The following is a 19,807-nucleotide window of genomic DNA, read 5'->3' on the forward strand; positions in this document are numbered from 1 at the left end:
TTTGAAATAAGACTATTGTCATAGGTATTAAAAATTGGCTCCAGGAATGTAAATATCAGCAATGATATATGACAATGTGTTAGTGTTGGGCAGATAAAATGTATTATGCTCACTTTGTTAAAGATGGCGCTGCCCACGTGAGGCCGTCGCCCAGGTGATATTAATGTGTGTTGAGAGTCCTTGTAGCCTGGGGCTTGGTTTTGGGATTAAGCCTTTCCCACCCTTTTTGATGTGGGGTGGTACAATCCAATCATGCCTCAGAGAAGTGACTTTGTATTAGAGACTTCCCTATTTTGTATATTGGATTAAAGGTTTTGAATCTACACTATAAAATAGGGGCAGAACAGGAGCTCTCTCTTGGTTTCTGAGATTAGCATTAGAGAGCAGAGAGCAGAGAAAGGCCAGGAGAAGAGGCCAAGGAGAAGCAGCCAAGATGGTGGAGTGTTGAGTGAGAAACCAGTTAGTGCAGAGTTTATGCAGGGAGAAGGAAGGAGATGGGGAACAGAGGTGAATAAGTCTGGTGAGCTAGAAACCTTTGATTCTAGGAAACTCGGATAAGTCAGTAGCTTTGTGAGCACTGAATGTGAGTGGGTTTTGGAGCCCAGTGTGTGTTTTTACTTGCCCGCCGGGTGCAATCTAGGATTAAAGAAAATGGCCCATCAGTTTTTGGCTCCGTTGTTTCTTTACCACTGTCCGAATCCAATGCGAACCTGCATGTGAATGGCCGCAATAGCCGTGGCCACTGGCTTTACAGTTAGATATAGAAAATTGTCTAAATATATGGTTGGTATAAAGGCTAGCCTTGTTTAACTAAATATTAAAGAGCTAGAAGAGGAATTTAGCAGATGATACATAAAAAAGATTAGAAGAATACGCAAATGGATGGATGAGGGTAAATTTAAATTATACTATATTTGAAAGATTATTATATTCATGGCAAATTAATAAAAAACAAATATTTAATAGCTAGAGAGAAACATCTGGAAAACTACAAGGAAAAAAGAGGTACAAGATATGGATAAGGATTATATTAAACTTATCTCACACAAAGACATAAGAAAACTAAGGTTAGGCTGACCAGTAGTGCAGTGGAGAGAGTGTCGATCTGGGATGCTGAGGACCCAGGTTGAAGCCCCAGGGTCACCAGCTTGAGTGAAGGCTCATCAGTTTGAGCATGGAGTCGCTGGCTTGAGCAAGGGGTCACTGGTTTAGCTGGAGCCCCCAGATCAAGACCTGTGAGAGAAGAAATCAGTGAACAACTAAAGTGCTGCAACTACAAGTTGATGATTCCCATCTCTCTGTCTCTGTCTATCTCTATAAAAGAAAGAAAGAAAAAAAAAGAAAGAAAGAAAGAAAGAAAAGAAGGAAAGGAAAAAAAGAGAGAAAAAAAGAACAATGTAGCAATAGTTTTATTCCACACAGCCCTCTGGGAGTCTTATAGTCTATGTAATACAGAACATTAGTAATAATTAGTGAGGTATATAGAATAATAACCTGGTTCAGACAGCCTGATTAATTATTTTCATGACTTGAAAAACTCCTGTAGGCCCTGGCCGGTTGGCTCAGTGGTAGAGCGTCGGCCTGGCGTGCGGGAGTCCTGGTTCGATTCCTGGCCAGGGCACACAGGAGAAGCGCCCATCTGCTTCTCCACCCCTCCCCCTCTCCTTCCTCTCTGTCTCTCTTCCCCTCCCGCAGCCAAGGCTCCATTGGAGCAAAGTTTCCCCGGGTGCTGGGGATAGCTCTGTGGCCTCTGCCTCAGGTGCTAGAATGGCTCTGATTGTGGCAGAGCGACGCCCTAGATGGGCAGAGCATGGCCCCCTGGTGAGCATCCCGGGTGGATCCCGGTCCGGCACATGCGGGAGTCTGACTGCCTCCCCGTTTCCAACCTCAGAAAAATACAAAAAAAAAAAGAAAGAAAGAAAGAAAGAAAGAAAAACTCCTGTAAAGAGTATCATTTTATATCATAACTTCGCAGTTCTAAAATGAAAACAAAAATAAAGTAAAATTTTGAGAAGTATGATTCTTATTTTTCTTCTTGCATTTTAGGTAACTGTATGCATCTGATGAAACGTTGCTAAAGCTATGGGCTATTGTGAAAGTAAATTTTTCTCTCTGAACATGTACAAGAGGAATTGTTTCTAGAGATACTTTAAGAAAAGTTGTTTTATTTAAAATTAGTCTTTGGCTATAAAGGAAATGGATAGCCTTTTTTTCATCTTTACTCTACTTTTCTTTTCATGCATATCTTTCTCTGATTACAAAGTAACATCTATTGTAAAAAATGATAAAATAAAAAGGCACAAATAAGTAATTTAAATTACTCATAATATCATCATTTAGGGCCACCAGAGTTATCTTTTTAGTCTTTATTCTTTCAATCTATTTTCCATACCCATAGAAACAAAATAAAATTGGGAACACATTTCCAATATTGTTTTGTAAGCTTTTTCATTTAGTAATAAATGATAAAAATTTTCCATGTTATGAAATGTCTCCTCTAATGTGACTTTAATGGCTGCATAGTATTCCATCATATGAATGTGCCATATTTTACTTAATAACATTTTGTTTTGCATATAAGTTGCTTGTAATTTTTAGCTGTTATAAATAATAGTGACTGACATCCTTTCCCATAAATCTTTGTTCATCTAATTTACATAAAGAATATCATATAATTCCTAGGAGTGGAACTGCTGGATCAGAGTATTAATGCTTTTTTATAGCATTGAATATGTATTAACAACTTTCCTTCTATAAAGTTGCACCAGCACACAAAGTGCTTATCTAACTACTTCCCTTGCCTAAATGGCTACACAGCAAGTATACACCAGCAAGTGGTGGATCAGACAGACCGTCAGCACATACAAGCGATGCAGGGGTATATAAGCAGTGGTCAAGCATCAAGCAGAAATCAGAATATATGTGGAGGGTGGTGGGGTGGGAATAAAGTGACCTTGGATTTGTGTAGGCCTAGTTTGTCTCATCTCTAAAATAGGCATCATAGCAATAATGATATAAGCCCCAAGTGTTGCTTTGGGGAGTAAAGGAGAAAATATTTTTGGAAGTACTCTGTACATTTTAAATAAGTACAGAAAGGTTAGTTATTATTAGGCTGAAGGACAATGAAATGAAGTGATCATCAGTAAACATTTGAGATGTCAGAGAGAAGTCAGAAGAGACATAGGACCTGAAAGGCATCGGAAGGGCAGGAAGGCACTCACATGTGACAATTCAACATTTTAATTTTTTACTTATTTAATTTTTTACATTGCTTCTGTAAAATTTAATATCTTCTGATTACAGAACTACTGCTTGTCTACTATACAGCACAATGAAGGAAATTTTAAAAACCACCTTCACTTTCACCACCCTGTGATCCCTCTGTCAAATGATTCAAATTACAGTTCTATCGCTGACAAGACGGTGACCATCAGTAAATTATTTAATAGTAATATTAATGGTTAACAATTATTGTACACTTATTATTGCCAGTTCTATAATCAGTGCTTTATGTGCATTAATTTATTTAATACTTCCAAAAATACTATGAAGTAGACTTTATAACTGTGCCCCTTTCACAGATGACAATTTAGGCTTAGAAAGTTTAATAACTTGAGCTAAGTTGTATAACCATTAGGATCATTAGTAAATAAAGTGGGAGCATAATTATTTACATTAATAATCATGTGCGACCATGATGCATGAACAGTTCACAAGTATGGAAATACATGAAAGTCATTTGGTGATAATAGCTAAGAAAATGTTTAGGAAGTATGCAAGTAGTAGATTTAAGAAAATGTGGTCTGTAAATAATGTAATGCCATACTCTTTCCTGATGAACCAAAGTGTGTGATTAGCAAATGCGTAGTATGTGGTCAGGGGATAGCCCTTCTGTAAACATGGTAAATATCAGTAATCAAAAGCAACACAGTGTTCCAGACTTACAGTCCCAAACCTTCCTGCACTCAGCGAGCCAGGGAACCACTTCTCAAATGATCAAAATCAAAGCATGTGATAAAACTCACTTGCTTTTCTGCTGGAAATAACATTTCAATTTATTTGACAAGGTTTGGCAAACGTTTTCTGTGAGGGGCAAGATCATGGGTGTTAACAGGTTTGTATTTAGGTGTCTCTACTTCTTTGTGTGCTATGAATCGATTTTTCCCTCAAGCTGATATATTCTGTTTCTTATGGATACTATCCATGTTTCTATCATGTAGATAGCGCACTTCCCATGGATGTTTTCCCATTTTCATATTCCTTCAATGATTTCTATGTAACTCTGAGGGTGAGGAAAGCGTTGAGTGCAGTTTAACATCTATGCTCAAGCTACCAGATTTCTCTGCGATCCGAAGTTTTAAGTTTAAGGCTGGGTGCACTGCTACCAGAGCCAGCCCAGGTATTCCATATACCTTTCCTCTTAGTTCTCTTCCAGCGCCTGCTTTAAAGAGACCACCTGAGCCCAGTGGGTGGTTCAATTAGATCCTGGCTAATTTGGAAAAAGCACGGGTTTAGGAGTTGAGACAAGAATTCTAGTCCCAAGTTCATCACCAGTTATTTGTATGACCTTAGGCAAGTTACAATGTCTCTAGGCCAATTTTCTCATTTGTATATTAAGAGGTTTGGTCTAGATTGATGGTTTTCAAACTCAGAGCCTATGGAACACGGGCCCTTTATCTGTGTGACTATAAGTTTTGGACATTCAAGTGGGGAAGTGGTCTGGCTTTTCCCAATTCTCAAAAAGGAAAATACTGAATAGATATATTTTTTCTCAATTTAAGATTTTTATTTACAATTCTTATTTTTTTTAATTTATTTTATGGTTAGTTGGACTAGCAGATGAAAAATACATGTGAACAAGTAGTAAATTAGTATTACATTTGGAATATTTGGAAACAATTATTATTTCAGCTTTGAGGACGTACATGGTCATCATGGTAGTGATTTTATATTGTACATATATAGTCCTGTTGTCTTTAAGAAAAACTCCTCAGTTCACACAGTATTAAAAATCTATCAGCTTTGGCTGGATAGCTCAGTTGGTTAGAGCATTGTCCCAAAGCACAGACGTTGCCAATTTGATCCCTGGTCAGGGCACATACAGGATCAGATTAATGTTCCTGTCTCTGTTTCTTTCTTTCTCTCTCCCTTTCTCTCTTGCTAAAATCAACAAATAAAAATATTTTTTAATCTATCAATATTTATGCTATTCTGCAAAGAATACCATGACTTATAGGTACTGTCCATCTGAGCAAGTCTGAGAGCCACCGTTCATATGCGTTTGTGGTTGGGACTTCATACTGCATACATGCAGTACAGCTTTATTTTCTTCCAGGAAAATGGTTCTCAATTTAGATGAAATTTAATATATCAGCATTTTGTACTGTATTGCAAAAATTCCATGGATTTTCAGGTGTTGTCCGTCTGGAAAAGTCTGAATGTGCTTAGTCTATAAGGTTTCTCATAGCTCTACTTGAAATTATTCTTAAAAATATCTCCTTAAATTGTCCCTTTGGTTAATTCCCTCTTGTCATTTTTTTTTTCACCACATATGAGCTCCTTTATCCTGTCATTTTCTGTTCTCTACTCATCCAGCCCAGGAGGGTCATTTTGCTGTGTTTATCACACCGCTGGGACAGGCTGGATAATTCCTAGGACCTGAGAACTGCTATAGGATTTTGCTATTTAGACTTGGAATCAGTTTTTAAAGTTTGATTGAAGATCCTAAACAATGTCTCAGTCTAGCTTTTAGGCATAAATGTTGAAAATTTATAACAGTATTTTTATTTTGTATGTTTTGGTCTAAATGGGAGATAAGGGTATATGAAGATGAGATATCCTGGAGACTCCTTCTGAGCTTATCACTGCTCTGTGATTTTTGACAGCAGTTATATTCTATGTCACTGTGGTGGTTTTTGTACCTTGTCAATTTAGCAAAGATGGAAGTATTTTCCCCAGAATCTCTTTCTATGTGGTTCCAGGTTAGGGGTGGCGACAGGGGAAATCTGCATACAATTTGGAAGGCGGAAGTGAAGTACAGCTCTTATGTTCCGAGGGTGGGTGCCGGGCAGCAGTGACTGCAGCTTGTACTCACTGCTGCTGATAGGCTGGCTTCAACCTGTCCTCCCAGGTTCCGATTATTCTCCTCTCCCCCATGAGTCACATCCAATAATATCTTCCCGAATGCTGGCCTCACTGACCTATGGTGATTCCAGGCAGATACAGAGGCAACATCCTCCTGTAGATTCCCCAGCTCCCACGGTTGTGTAATGTCTGATCCCTATAATAAATACTTCATTCCATAGCACTCACGGTCATTCTGCTTCTGTGATGGAATGCTATGTTGCACACTTGCTAATGGCTCTGCTTGCTTTTTAAACTTTGCTTTACCATAGGAGGTACAGAATGAAGGAAGGAGATTTTTTGACCATCGCTATAGAATGAAGGAAGGAAGGGCATGCAGTTGATCCTGCTTCTCAGAAGAGCACTGCTGGCTGATAACAACTCAGCATTACTATTTGAAGGAGATCCGGACTGGATAAAATGGATAAAAAAGTGAAAAGAAAACATATCTGCTAAAAAGGTAATCTCCACCCTGGTTTCAAATTTATGACTCACACCCACTCATTTTCCTAATGCTCCTTCAGTTTGGTTCTGCAATTTTCATGGTGCCTTAAATCTCAGAAATGAAAGAGCATGTTCTAAAGAAGTTGGACTATTGGGACAACTCATTCTATACTAAATGTAACTCTACTGGCCTGTGCTACAAGGAAGGAGTTGAAGTTCTGATGCAGGGCTTATGGGGGTTGTTATTCCAAACAAACAATCATAGAAAACCGGAATCTTTCCTCAAGTGCCCAGCCCCACTCGAGAAAAGAGGCTGAGATTCTATACTCAGGAATGGGAGACCAAATATCATAAGTATTTTTACTTTCGAGAAATCCTACAGCCTGGAGTTAGTTTTCTTTTGATTTTAGGGTTACTGCTCACATGTTACTCTGACACCTCCCGCAGTCAGAACCGGATCTCAACCCTCCTGGTGGCAGACTATATTCTACAAACGTCACTCATTTATGCACCTGCCTTCATGATTTTATCCACCTTTGCTATTTGTCCACTTAATAATTTCTACTTAAACTGAAGTATATTTACCATAGTTCATTGAATCTAATGTACTGTCTATTGTAAGATATGCCCTTTATTTTTCATGCCACTGAGAAAGAAAAGAATTTGCCAACTAAATTTCACAATGCCTTCTTATTTTAGAAGTTTTACCTTCCACTCATTATATGCACTTGCTTAGATTTCCCCTTGTCCCTGGATGAGATTCCTAACTATTTTCAACCAAACTTTAAAAGAGTATGTTTCTGTATCCATAGCTGATGAATATTAACCCTGGGTCATGGCGTAAATAAATCCCCCTTGCCTTGCAGCAGACTTGCCCAGTGTAACATCTCTAAGTTGTTAGTCCAGGGACTCCCAGGCTTGGGTTCAAGGGAAAGAAAAATGGGGCAGGGAGACTAGGTGGTCCAGGCTGGAGAGAAGGGCTGGGGTGGGATTGCTTAGTGTGTACTTTATAGCTGCTTCACTCTACTTTGTAGGACAAGAGGGCAGTTAGAGGGAGCAAAAGCCAGAAGATTGTGAGACACATCCTGATTTCAGAGATATTAAAATATGAAAAAAAAGAGGGCAACTTAGACTCAACAAAATAATTCCTTAGCCTGACCTGTGGTGGCACAGTGGATAAAGCATTGACCTGAAATGCTGAGGTTGCCAGTTCAAAACCCTGGGCTTGCTGGTCAAGGTACATACAAGATGCAACTATGAAAATCATTTCATAAAAAGGAAACTTTATGTTGCCGTCCAAACTATTGATAGAAAGTCATCTAGCTTGCCAGAAGTATAAACAGAAATCAGTACAATAAAAGTATGATATTAACTTCTAACCAGAGACTATGACCATGGAAGGTACCCCACACAAGGCATGCTGTAGAGATGGAAATCTGTCAGGGTTAGGTGTTAAGTCATATCCGTACCAAATGGAGACTTTTTCTTTTACTGAATCAGAAGGATTGGAAGAGGATTGAAAAGTAAATAACCTTTACACTTGAGCCTCAATGTTGATTAATGCTGGGTCTGGGACTATCTAAAACCATGTTACTAGTTCAACCAGTGGTTGGTAACTTACACTTTGGAAAACAAAATGTAAATACTGTCCTTGGTTTTTTCTGTTCTTATCTGCCAGCAAGAGCACTAACAAGTAGACCAGTAAAGATCAAACAAGAGGTATATGTAAGGCACAAACGAGGATGAGAAGATAAAAAAAAGTAAAGTAGCCTGACCTGGTGGTGGCGCAGTGGATAGAGTGTCGGACTGGGATGCAGAAGGACCCAGGTTCGAGACCCCAAGGACGCCAGTTTGAGTGCCGGCTCATCTGGTTTGAGCGAGGCTCACCAGCTTGGACCCAAGGTCACTGGCTCCAGCAAGGGGTTGCTCAGTCTGCTGAAGGCCCGCGGTCAAGGCACATGTGAGAAAGCAATCAATGAACAACTAAGGTGTTGCAATGCGCAATGAAAAACTAATGATTGATGCTTCTCATCTCTCTCCGTTCCTGTCTGTCTGTCCCTATCTATCCCTCTCTTTGACTCACTATCTGTCTCTGTAAAAAATAAATAAATTAATTAATTTAAAAAAAGAAGTAAATTAGAGTTGGAAAAAAATTAGTCCTTATATAAAGTTAGAATTGGCAGAATCATCTGCTGAACCAAATATTCTGAAGCACTATTGTATTAGTTTTGCATTGCTTCATAACAAATCACTGCTAACTTAGCAATTTAAAACAACACCCAACTTGGCCTGACCTGTGGTGGCACAATGGATAAAGCGTCGACCTGGAAATGCTGAGGTCGCCGGTTCGAAACCCTGGGCTTGCCTGGTCAAGGCACATATGGGAGTTGATGCTTCCAGCTCCTCCCCACCTTCTCTCTCTGTCTCTCTCTCCTCTCTCTCTCCCTCTCTGTCTCTCTCTCTCCTCTCTAAAATGAATAAAATGTAAAAAAAAAAAAAAAAAAAAAAACAACAACACCCAACTATGAGCTCTGTCTGTAAGTATTAAGTCCTACAATGCTCAGCAAACTTTTCTGTTTAAGATCTCACAAGATGTCAACCATTACTGAACTCTTAAATGGAACATCAGGGGAATATTTTATTTCCAAGCTCATTCAGATTGTTGGCAGAATTTAGTTCCTTGGATCACAAGACTAAAGTTTTCAATGTTTTCTTGTTGACCATTAAAGCTAGGGGTTATATCCTAGAAGGCTCTTTGCTCTGATTTTTGCCTCATGGTTTCTCCATCTTCAAGGCCAGCAATCACATGTCACATTCCTAGTTTGGTATTCCCTGATTTTCCCTTTTGCTACCAGAGAAACCTCTGCTTTTAAAGGGCTCACGTGGTCAAACCAGGAATTTACATCTGCAAAATCCCTTCACGATAGTATCTAGATTAGGAAGGACAGCATTCTAGGTGGGCAATTTTTAGAATTCTTCCAACTACAGTTGTCCTCTGATATCAAACTTGACTGCACAGAAATGAAATGGAGATAATTGAAATATTTCCCTAGTAATTCTGGACAGAATTAAAGATGGACCTTAAAGTGTCTTATAATGGGTGATATTACAGCACGGTTCCAGAACAAATCCCAAACCATAACAAATACAGAGGACTTAGCCTATTCATACTTATGTGAACACAAGCTATTTTACAGTGATCCATAAAAGACTTTACTTAGAAATAACAAAAGTATAAAATGTCTATCTAAACCTCCACGTTTCAGTTTTTTGCAACTCTTAAACACTAGAGATTTTTTTTCTTTGCTGTTAAATCTTAAATGGGACAATATTCACCATCAAGTTAATTCTCTCATGCTTTTACAATGAATTTGTGGGCTGAAAATATTGAGATTTAAATATATGAACCATACACATGTATGTACTTTTATCTGATTCTGCTTAAAAGCTAGAATCATCAACAGCTGACTCTCACTTTATTACCCAGAACTCAATCACTGCAGGAACGCAGAGAAGTTCAAAGATACAACATGATTCTGAAGCCAAAATACACTAACTTCATCCTACTGAAAGGAGACAGTTGCGTCCCACTGAGATGATGGAGTTCAGGCTACGACAAAAGTTCAAGCAGGCCGGCCAGAGCGCCTCCCTGCTCTGCAGTGCGCGGCTTCTATCTGGCGCTCCCTGGAGCTGGGAATTTACCAGGAACACCGCCTTGGGGAACAGAGTTAGCAGCTGAGAAACAGCAGAAACAAGCTGCTTCTCAGCGACTCCCAGATACCATCAGAATGCAAGAAAATAATTAAAATCCTAATTAAGTAGTTTCTCATCTGGCTCATTTGAAGACGCTCCAAAATGGTCAGATTTAAGGCACTGTAAACAGCTGAAGTGTTAAATTTGCTTGTTAGTTAAAACCTTTGTCAGAGGTCAGGTCTACATAAGAAATGTAAAATGCAGAGTTCAGGCAGAATCTGTGTAGTTTAACCCTCACACAATTTTGCTTGTGTTATTTGTATCTTTTTTCTTTTCTTTTCTTTTCTTTTTTTGCATAAATATCGACTCATTGTCGTTTTTAGCATAGTTTTATATAGGAATAATTTTCATATTCATAAATAATATGGAAAATACGGGAGGTGGTTGTAAAAAAATCATATGAATGCCATGTGTTTTTAAATACTAATTAAATCTAAAAAATTTTCTGAATTTTGGCATTTTTTATTTATAAAATACCAAAGTTACACAAATACATAAAGTCTACTTACATTTATAAATTCAATTTAATTATGGCTTTGTATTTTGGAGGCTGATTTTCTGCTCATTACCTTCTCTGTTTTATTTTATTTCTTCTCTTGTATAGACCCAATAAAAAGCCAACATCATTGTATTTTCCAAAGATGTAGTTTCTTAGGAGATATTGTTTAAATTATAAAAATGCATCCAACAAATTTTAGCCTACTAAATCACAAACTTTGGTGTATGTGTGTGTGTGTGTGTGTGTGTTATAAAGATTACTCAGTTGAGATTTGTTATTTTGAAATTGCTATTTGGAAGTGAATGCACATAGCAATATTTAAAATTTTAAGTATAAGTAATCTCATAATCAATGTTATATATACCCAGGCACATAGGAACATGCATCTCCTGTGATTCCCACCCTTTTCGGATTTTGTCTCCCTGACTTTGCTGGTTTGGCCGAACCTTCTTCTGGAACTCCAGTATGTTGCTTCCTAGCCTCTGAGTCTTCTTCCCACTCTTCCTCTCTTTTCCCCAACCTTTTGTTTGGAGAAGAAAGTAGTGCTTCAAAGTGTGAAGTTCAGAACTAGACTGCCTAGTTTAAAGCCCAGCTGTGCCACTTACAAGCCATATGATAGTAAACAAGTCACTCAGTGTCTCATGCGTGTTTCCTTTACTGGACAATGGGGATATTAGCACTTATCTTGGCTTATTGAGAAGAGTGAATAACTTAAACACATAGTATACACTGTATGATTGTTAGCTATTATTTCCATTATATTGTTATTTTTGGAACCCTGTTATATAATATGTCCCTCCACCTTTACTTCCTTAGCCTTGTCATAGCCTTTCCCCTGGCCTTAACTGAAATGTGGGAAACTCAAACAGTGCAAGTGAAGGTGGTTCTGTCTTTCAAGTCTAACTTACTCCAGTCCTAAGAGGAATGATTAACACCCCAATCACTTTCTTTATAAAATTTTAGAATTAAGAACAATTTTTGACCTACTAAACTTTATTAATAACTGAAACCAATACATATTTCCAAAATTTTTAAGTCAATTTCAATTAACAAATTGTTAAAAAATATATAAGCTTAATTATGCAAAAGAAACACTAAACTATTGAATAGTTATCTATTCAATTTTAGATTTAAGTAAACATAACAAATACTTTGTTGAAATTTATAATGAAAAAGTGCTTTTACAAAAATATTTATTTTAAAACCATTTAACTTAATCTCTTAAAGTTAATGAAGTTAAGTTTGTGTACTAACTTCATTACCTAAAGCAGTATGACTTTTCACAAAACTGAGTTACCTTTCTGAGATTGTAATATTTTTAATTTTCAACGTCTTTATCTACAAAACAGAGATTCTACTGTTAGGAAAACCCAGTCACTTTCATCCAATCTAGTATGCTTGAACTATAAGCAAAAACTCCTCCTTGTTTGAAGCTTATCTTTCCCTGTCTTATACTCATGTTTTCACATCTATGGAAAATTTGACACCTGGGTCATAGTTTTTCTTTTTCTCATGTCATCATACTGGTTAATTTAAGTGTCCATGCAGAAGCCCCATCTGGCACTCCACCTTCCCCGTAATTAATCTTCCTATTCTGATGACCTTCACCTACTCAACACCACACTTCCACCCTAGACTTTGTCATTACCTAGATCTGCTCTTATCTCAGAAATCACACACCTGAATATCACAGTCTTTGACCATAATGATGACCAGTGAGATGCCAATGGAGCAACTACTCAATGCAGACTGTAAATCAAATCCTTGACAATAATTTGGGTTTTTTGCTTACTCATTTGCCCTCCCTACAGAACACATAGAGGGAGTTTAAGATCATGTTTGATTGATTTACTGGTAGATATCTCTCCCAATCCTATTAGAGTAAACTAATATCTATTCTTTTTCTTTCTGTGAGGGAAATTGAAAACAGGTTCACATAAAATACAATTAATATCTAGTAACAGGAACTATATTCTATATGTACATAGGTTTAGGACATGCTTTCTGAAAAACTGACCTATATTTTAATGGAAATAGCCTGACTTTCTTTGTTCCCTGTACCTAAGAGAGTACAGATCAGTTAGATTACTTTCAGGTAATTCTTGTGGCTAGTCACAATTCTACAATTCTAGGAGCAGTGTGGTAGAAAGAATTGGGACAAAGAGATGAAAGGTTTAGAGGCCATTGTAACAGAATGTTCTATATTAATGACTTAAAAATATATTGTATATTGTAAAGTTATTAGACTGATGACATTTTGTTTCCAGAAACTGAATTCTAGGAGCTTTTCCTTATCTGTATTTTGGTTCATATAATACATTTTATATTATAGAAGCAACATATGATTATTATAGAAATATAAAAGAGAAAATCAATAAGGAGAAATACTACCTATAATTCTACATTCTTTTTCAACAATATAAATGCCTTTCAGAAGTTTTGCTAGGGACATGTTACATTATAGTACATGCAGATGTTCACTTTCTTTTTTACAGACAAGGAATCATCAACACTTTACATATTTTATAATCTTTTTCTACTTAATTATATATTTCATATTTTTCCATGTTAAGAAGTATATCACAACAACATCATTTTTAATGAATGTATTGAATTCCATGGAATAGATGTAATATATTTACATCTATTTATACATACATATATTTATTTAACCAAACTATCATTGAACATTGAGGTTGTTTTTACAATGCTTAGGGAAGTCTTTCCTTTTATACTTCTTTAAATATTTTCTTGGGGTATAATCCTAAAAATTAATTTCTAGATAAAACTCTTAGTTTTCTTTTAAACACTACATTCTAGTTTTAAAAAATGCTTCCAAATTAATAATATATGAATTCAAATGTACATTTGTTTAGTAATGCTGCATGCACATTTTAAGTATTGCTAGAGTGAAATTTTATAAAGATATTTAATGCTTTCCTTAGAATAATTCCTAGATGTCGCATTGATGGATCACAGGATATGCTTTTTTAAAAAAGCTTTCATTATACTGCCAAATTGTCCTCAAAGAAGGAGGCATGCTTTTTGCAGCCTTGTATTAAAGTCCTGTTTTCCTCTGATCTAATCTAACATCAGCTATTATAATTTAAAAATATATTAGGTAAGTGAGAAATTGTAACTTTTTAACTTGCATTTTTGAATTGTAGTGATGTTTAAATGCTTTAAAAATTATTGGATTTATTTCATTTTTGACAAATTATCTGTTCATATACTTTTTTTCTTTTTCTATGGAGTCATGCTTTAGAGACTGGCTAGCTCTTTAGCAAACCCATTTCACTATTTCACTTTCTTCCTAAGCATATTGCTGGACTATGTTTCCCAGACTTGGACTCCCGTGCAGTTTACATACTGCCCAACTGAGATCTAGTCTGGATTGTAATAAACCTTAGAAAATCAGAAGTCCAACGCAGATCTCACTGCACTAAATTCAAATTATTAGCAGTGTTGTGTTCTTCTCTGCAGACTTTACGGGAGAAAGAATCTGTTTCATTGCTCAGTCAGGTTGTTGGCCAAATTTATTTCCTTATGGTTTTAAGACTGAAGTCCACCCTCCATTTTTTTTTTTTTTTTTACTTGCCCTTACATGAGAGTATGTAAGTTAGCTGCTTCTAACTTCTGGAAACCATCAACATTTCTTTATTAGTGGCCTTTCCTTGTCCACCCTCAAAATCAGCATTGGAAGTCCCGCTCATGTTATAACTTCTCATGTTAAAAACATTTTTCTGCATCTTCCACTTAAATGGCCTATATAATTACACTGGCCCACCTGGATGACACCAGATAGTCTCCTTATTTTAAAGTCAACTGATAAACAACCTTAATTTTTTTTTTTTTGCAACCTTGATTTCCTATTTCCATGTAAGGTAATATATTTATGGGCATAATATCAGGGTGTGAAGATAGTGGGGCCAAAACTCTGCTGAACACACCCCCTTTCCCTCCCCTTCTAGAATAAGATAGGACAGATTTATGTTTATGTTTGTATCCTCTTTGGTTAGACCAGTGGTTTGTATGAATGGTGTAAATAAGGGCCTTCTGATGAATACATGAAGAAAATTTTTATCAAATAATTTGATTAAACTTTATCATTAAGCCTCCATCCTAATATCCTTGATTTGGTCCATATGCCTTTACGTGTTTCTGATAAAATGTTAGCATAAACAAATACATTTTAAAAAATACATTGTCCAAAGCATACCATTAATCTTTTGTATAATACTATTTTCCATTTTTATGTTTTTTTCTATACTTACTTTATTCTTCTTTATAATGCCTTGTATTTTCATTCTATAAGCCTTCTGTGGATATCGAAAATACAACCTCCATGAAGCAGAAACTGAGATACAGAATACATATTTTAGTAAAATTCTCAAAGATAAGCATGCCCCTTGTGCAGATAGGACTATAATGACTACACAACTAATTCTTCATGGGCATTCTCAGTACAGAACCAATCAATCTCTTCTTCCTTTTTAAAAAAAGTTGTGGTAAAAAAATATAACATAAAATTTGTCATTTTACTCATTTTTAAGTGTGCAATTCAATAGCTTTAATTACATTTACACTATTGTGCAGTCATCACACTATCTCTTTTCAAACTTTTTCATGCCCCATTCTCAAAATAATCTCTTTTAAAAAAACTCCTTAGTTAACTTATTTCAATCTTTAATAATTTTCTGAAATTTAAGCATTCCTATTTCCAAGAAAAATCATTGCTATTTTGCTAATAATTAAAATATTTATATCAGTAATTTAAACATTGAGATAAAAATATTTTATACTGTTTTAAGATTTCTTTATACTTTGAGTGATTTTTGTGTTAATTTTCTTAAATAAAAAAATAATATTTCTTAGGCAAATATTTATAAAACAACTTTTTTTTTGCTAAATTAACAAATCAGGAAATGATATCTTAAATTTTTAATTCCCAAACTAGTAGCTAGAGTTTTTTGGGTTTTTTTTAGTACCACACGCTTACCAACTGGTCACATCAGTGTACTTACAAAGTCATTTAGTAATTAGATTTAGAATATATCTGTCTGGTTATAATCCACATAAATACAAGTAATGTTAACCTTCAGATGACCTCATTTGTTAAAGAATAAATTTCAATAAAACTTTCATATTTACATGACATTTTATAGGGTTAAATTAAAAATTGCTATAAGACTTTCATTATATATAAGCTGGCTTTCTCATGTGGAGGCCCCATGATCTTTTCCAAAAAGATCTTTGATAAGAAATGCTAATTATACATTATTACTTTATGTTAGTACTATAATTTCTAGTGTAAAACTAACTGGTGGTAGAATAATTGTGATAATTACAAACAATTGAAACTAGAAAATGATATCTTCCTTAGTAATTTTAGAATTAAATAAGATTTTCTTTTATTCATTCTTCCCAGATAAATTGAACTATAAATACTTTTCTACATATATGCATGTACACACACACACAATCAAAAGAATCTGAATTTTGGCATTAATTGCAACTTGAGGGGTTGTAAAGTTTCTTTGTATTTTTATCCTTTAGAGTGATGTATTATTGTTTTTAATTCATTAGTTCTTGAAAGCAGGTTGAATTTAGATAGGTTTCACTTTAAAAAAAGAAAGTTGATTTTTCCAAATACTTTAACAAACATTTTTTCCATATATTTCTAGAATAGATTTGAAACCTAAAAGTCTTTAAATAGTATTATTTTGTAACTTTTCTCTTATAAAGACTTTTTCTTGAGGTTCTATTTACGAAAATATTGTCATTAAAATTTTTCACTTTTAAATTTAATTCTACATTTTTTGGGGATAGTTTTTATTAAATTATCCAGGTTTGTTTAATTTACTTTTAAGGTAATCTTTGATGGCCTTATTGTGATCATTACAATATAATTCAAATCAGGTGCAATGAGAAAGGTTTCAAGCATTACTATTTGTAGAACAATTCTGGTTAAACACATTTAATATATGAATTATGACACCCTTTGTAAGGGATTATATGTGTTATAATTTCTAATATGTTAAATATAAGGGAAGGATAAATCCCATATAACATTACCACCAATGTTTCTAAAATTATGAAACCACAATTTTGGTGCAATAGTTTGCATAATTTCCTAAGGTAAAAAAAATAATCTGAGAGTGATCAAAAAGGGAAAGTGAGTTTCTTTTAACAAATGGATTTTGACCTCATATTCTAAATAGGTTATAAAATTTATTTTAGTGATTTAAGTTCTACTATCTGTTGCTCTGGGGTAATAGTTACATTTAATTTGTTTTATTAACTTGTGCTTTAGTTTTAGTTTCCTTCCTGATGGCTCTCAAAACAAGATAATAGTTGATTTATTTGACTGCATCTAATTAAAAGGCTATGAATGAGAATGAAAATGAGGAAATATTTTTTTTGTAATGTGCAGAATTTCTTAATGTTAAAAATTACTGTGGAAAGATGTGGTACTGTGCAAGAAATACTTTACCTGGAACCTAGGAGAAGAATATAGGTGGTTTGGCCTGCAATGAAACTGTCCCAATGTATTTATCTGACTAAATACATATGACGGGCAGCTTCTAAGGCAGTCATCCATCACAATGTAGGTTCAAGAATCCACAGATACTTGGAATAGGTAAATTTGATAAAAGTCATTTTTTTTTTCATCAAACATGTGTCATCTAAATTTTATTTTTCTCCATATAGTTTTTATCTTTAATTTAAGGATATCTTGCTATGAAAAATATTTTAGTCCAAAACATATTACATATAAACTTTTCAGTGAAAGATAAATAACCCTAAGAGAAAATGTAAAAGCTTTTTTTTCCTGATAAATACTAATAAAGATATCTTAAATAAACCACAAGGAGACTGGAAATTAAAATTTTTGGAAAATGTACAAGTTAGAGTCGGGGAGAGAATTATAATAGTCAGTGGCAAGATAATATAAAACTTGCACTCCACTCACAATAGCGAAACAGGGTGGGGTGTTGATAGTTTTCCATCCACTTCCTACTGCTGTTTTATTGCATTGCTATTAACACTCATGCAAATTTTCTAATCCTTCCTTAATTTTTAGCTGCTAATTGGAAAGAATGTTTGTTGATCTTAAAATATTAAGAAATTTCAAATGTGTCTCCTGCCTCCTTCCTACTCTTTATTTGGAAAGATATAATATCAAAGCCCAAGGAAGAAGCACAGAAATCTGTTTTCTTTTTAAATTCAACCCTGTTGACAGGGATTAGATTTAAAACAGTTTTCAAGGGAACTTCAATGTTGTGGAAAGCGGATTGGTAATCAATCAAATTCATTTGCTAGTTTGGGTCACATGAGGTTAACAATATGAATTTTTAGTTGTTTTTCGTAACAGTGTATATACATATATCTAGAAAAAATAATTGAGTATGTTGAACAATGAAAGGTGATGAAACTTCTGGTTGTTTCTTAAAATAAGGAGTGAGCTTCACTGCACAAAGTATGGGGAGATGGAATCTTGTAGAATTAAGGAAGAAAAAGTTATTTAATACAAAATATAGCCAATGTTTGAAATATAAAGAGACTTCCTATCTCCTCAGATGCTTCTCAGAGTCACAGGACGGGATATAAATGGGGTTTTTGGTGAGGTGAGATGATGGATGAGGGTCTCCTCTGGTTGCCAGAGGATCTGTGACCAGCACAAAAACTGCTTGGTCTGGGTTAATTAATTGCAGGAACAGTTTATTCAGATGCAGGGCAAGCACCTTGGCTAAAATCTCAGCATCTGTGTTGATTAAAGATCTGAGGCTGAAGGAAGCACATAGTTGGGGGTCTTAGATGGGTTGGAAGCCATATGGGCTTCTTTTAATGAGGGAGGGCTCCTGTGATCCAAGTCTCAAAGCTATGTTGCTCTAGTCAGCATTAATGGAGTATCTCTTGTCCAGCACCAAAGCATTTCACAGTACTATTAGGGCAATGATTTCTCCTGGTTGTTTGTTTCAATAATCTATTCAAAACCTCACCATTACTTTTTGTTTCTTATAGACCTAGTAATAAGAGAACAGGGTGCAAAATATTGCTGGTGTTGTTTAAATTCAGGACAGATCCTGAACATTAACCTATCTGTTTTGAATGCCATTGCCAATGAAATGTCCCCTAAGCCATTATGATACTTTTAAGATATGAATTGTAGAATGTATATTCTCTGAAACTTTATGTTTAGGATATTATTATTATTATTATTATTTTATTCAGTGAGAGGAGGGGAGAAAGAGAGACAGATTCCCACATGCGACCTGATTGGGATCCACCCGGCAAGCCCACTAGGGGGCAATGCTTTGCCCATCTGGGATGTTGCTCCCTTGCTCAGCAACTAATCTGTTCTTAGCACCTGAGGTGGAGTCCATGAAGCCATCCTTAGTGCCCGGGTCACCTTTGCTCCAATGGAGCCTTGACTGTGGGAGGAGTAGAGAGAGAGAAAGAAGAGTGAGAGGGAGAGGTGTGGAGAAGCAGAAAGCAGATGGGTGCTTCTCCTGTGTGCCCTGACCGGGAATCAAACTGGGACATCCACACACAGAGCCGACAAGGATATTATTTCTATAATCAGGTTTTTTTGGCTTTGACTTTCTGCTTATTATAGCTATAGAAATGGATACAAGTCCAAGTGAAAAGGAAATTATAATAAAAATGGCAAAACATAAGCTGCATCAATAAAATTGAACTTCTTTACTCTGCACAATCCTTTGGGACATTCATAATTTGATAACATTATGGTTTAATTGCTTTCAAAAACTGTTTGTGGGTCTAATCAAGGGATTTTTAAGAATTATGAAGTTATAGATAACATTCCAAGATGGTGACAGAGTAGGCAGTCCAATTGCGACCTACCAGGACCAATCTGGAGTAATAACTAAACAATCATAATGAAATACCAACTTTGGACTAAATGAAGAGGAGTCTATAACCAAAGATCACAGAAGAAGCTCTACCGAGACAGGTAGGAAGGGC

Source organism: Saccopteryx bilineata, chromosome 2, assembly GCF_036850765.1.
Source record: "Saccopteryx bilineata isolate mSacBil1 chromosome 2, mSacBil1_pri_phased_curated, whole genome shotgun sequence".
NCBI lineage: Eukaryota > Metazoa > Chordata > Mammalia > Chiroptera > Emballonuridae > Saccopteryx > Saccopteryx bilineata.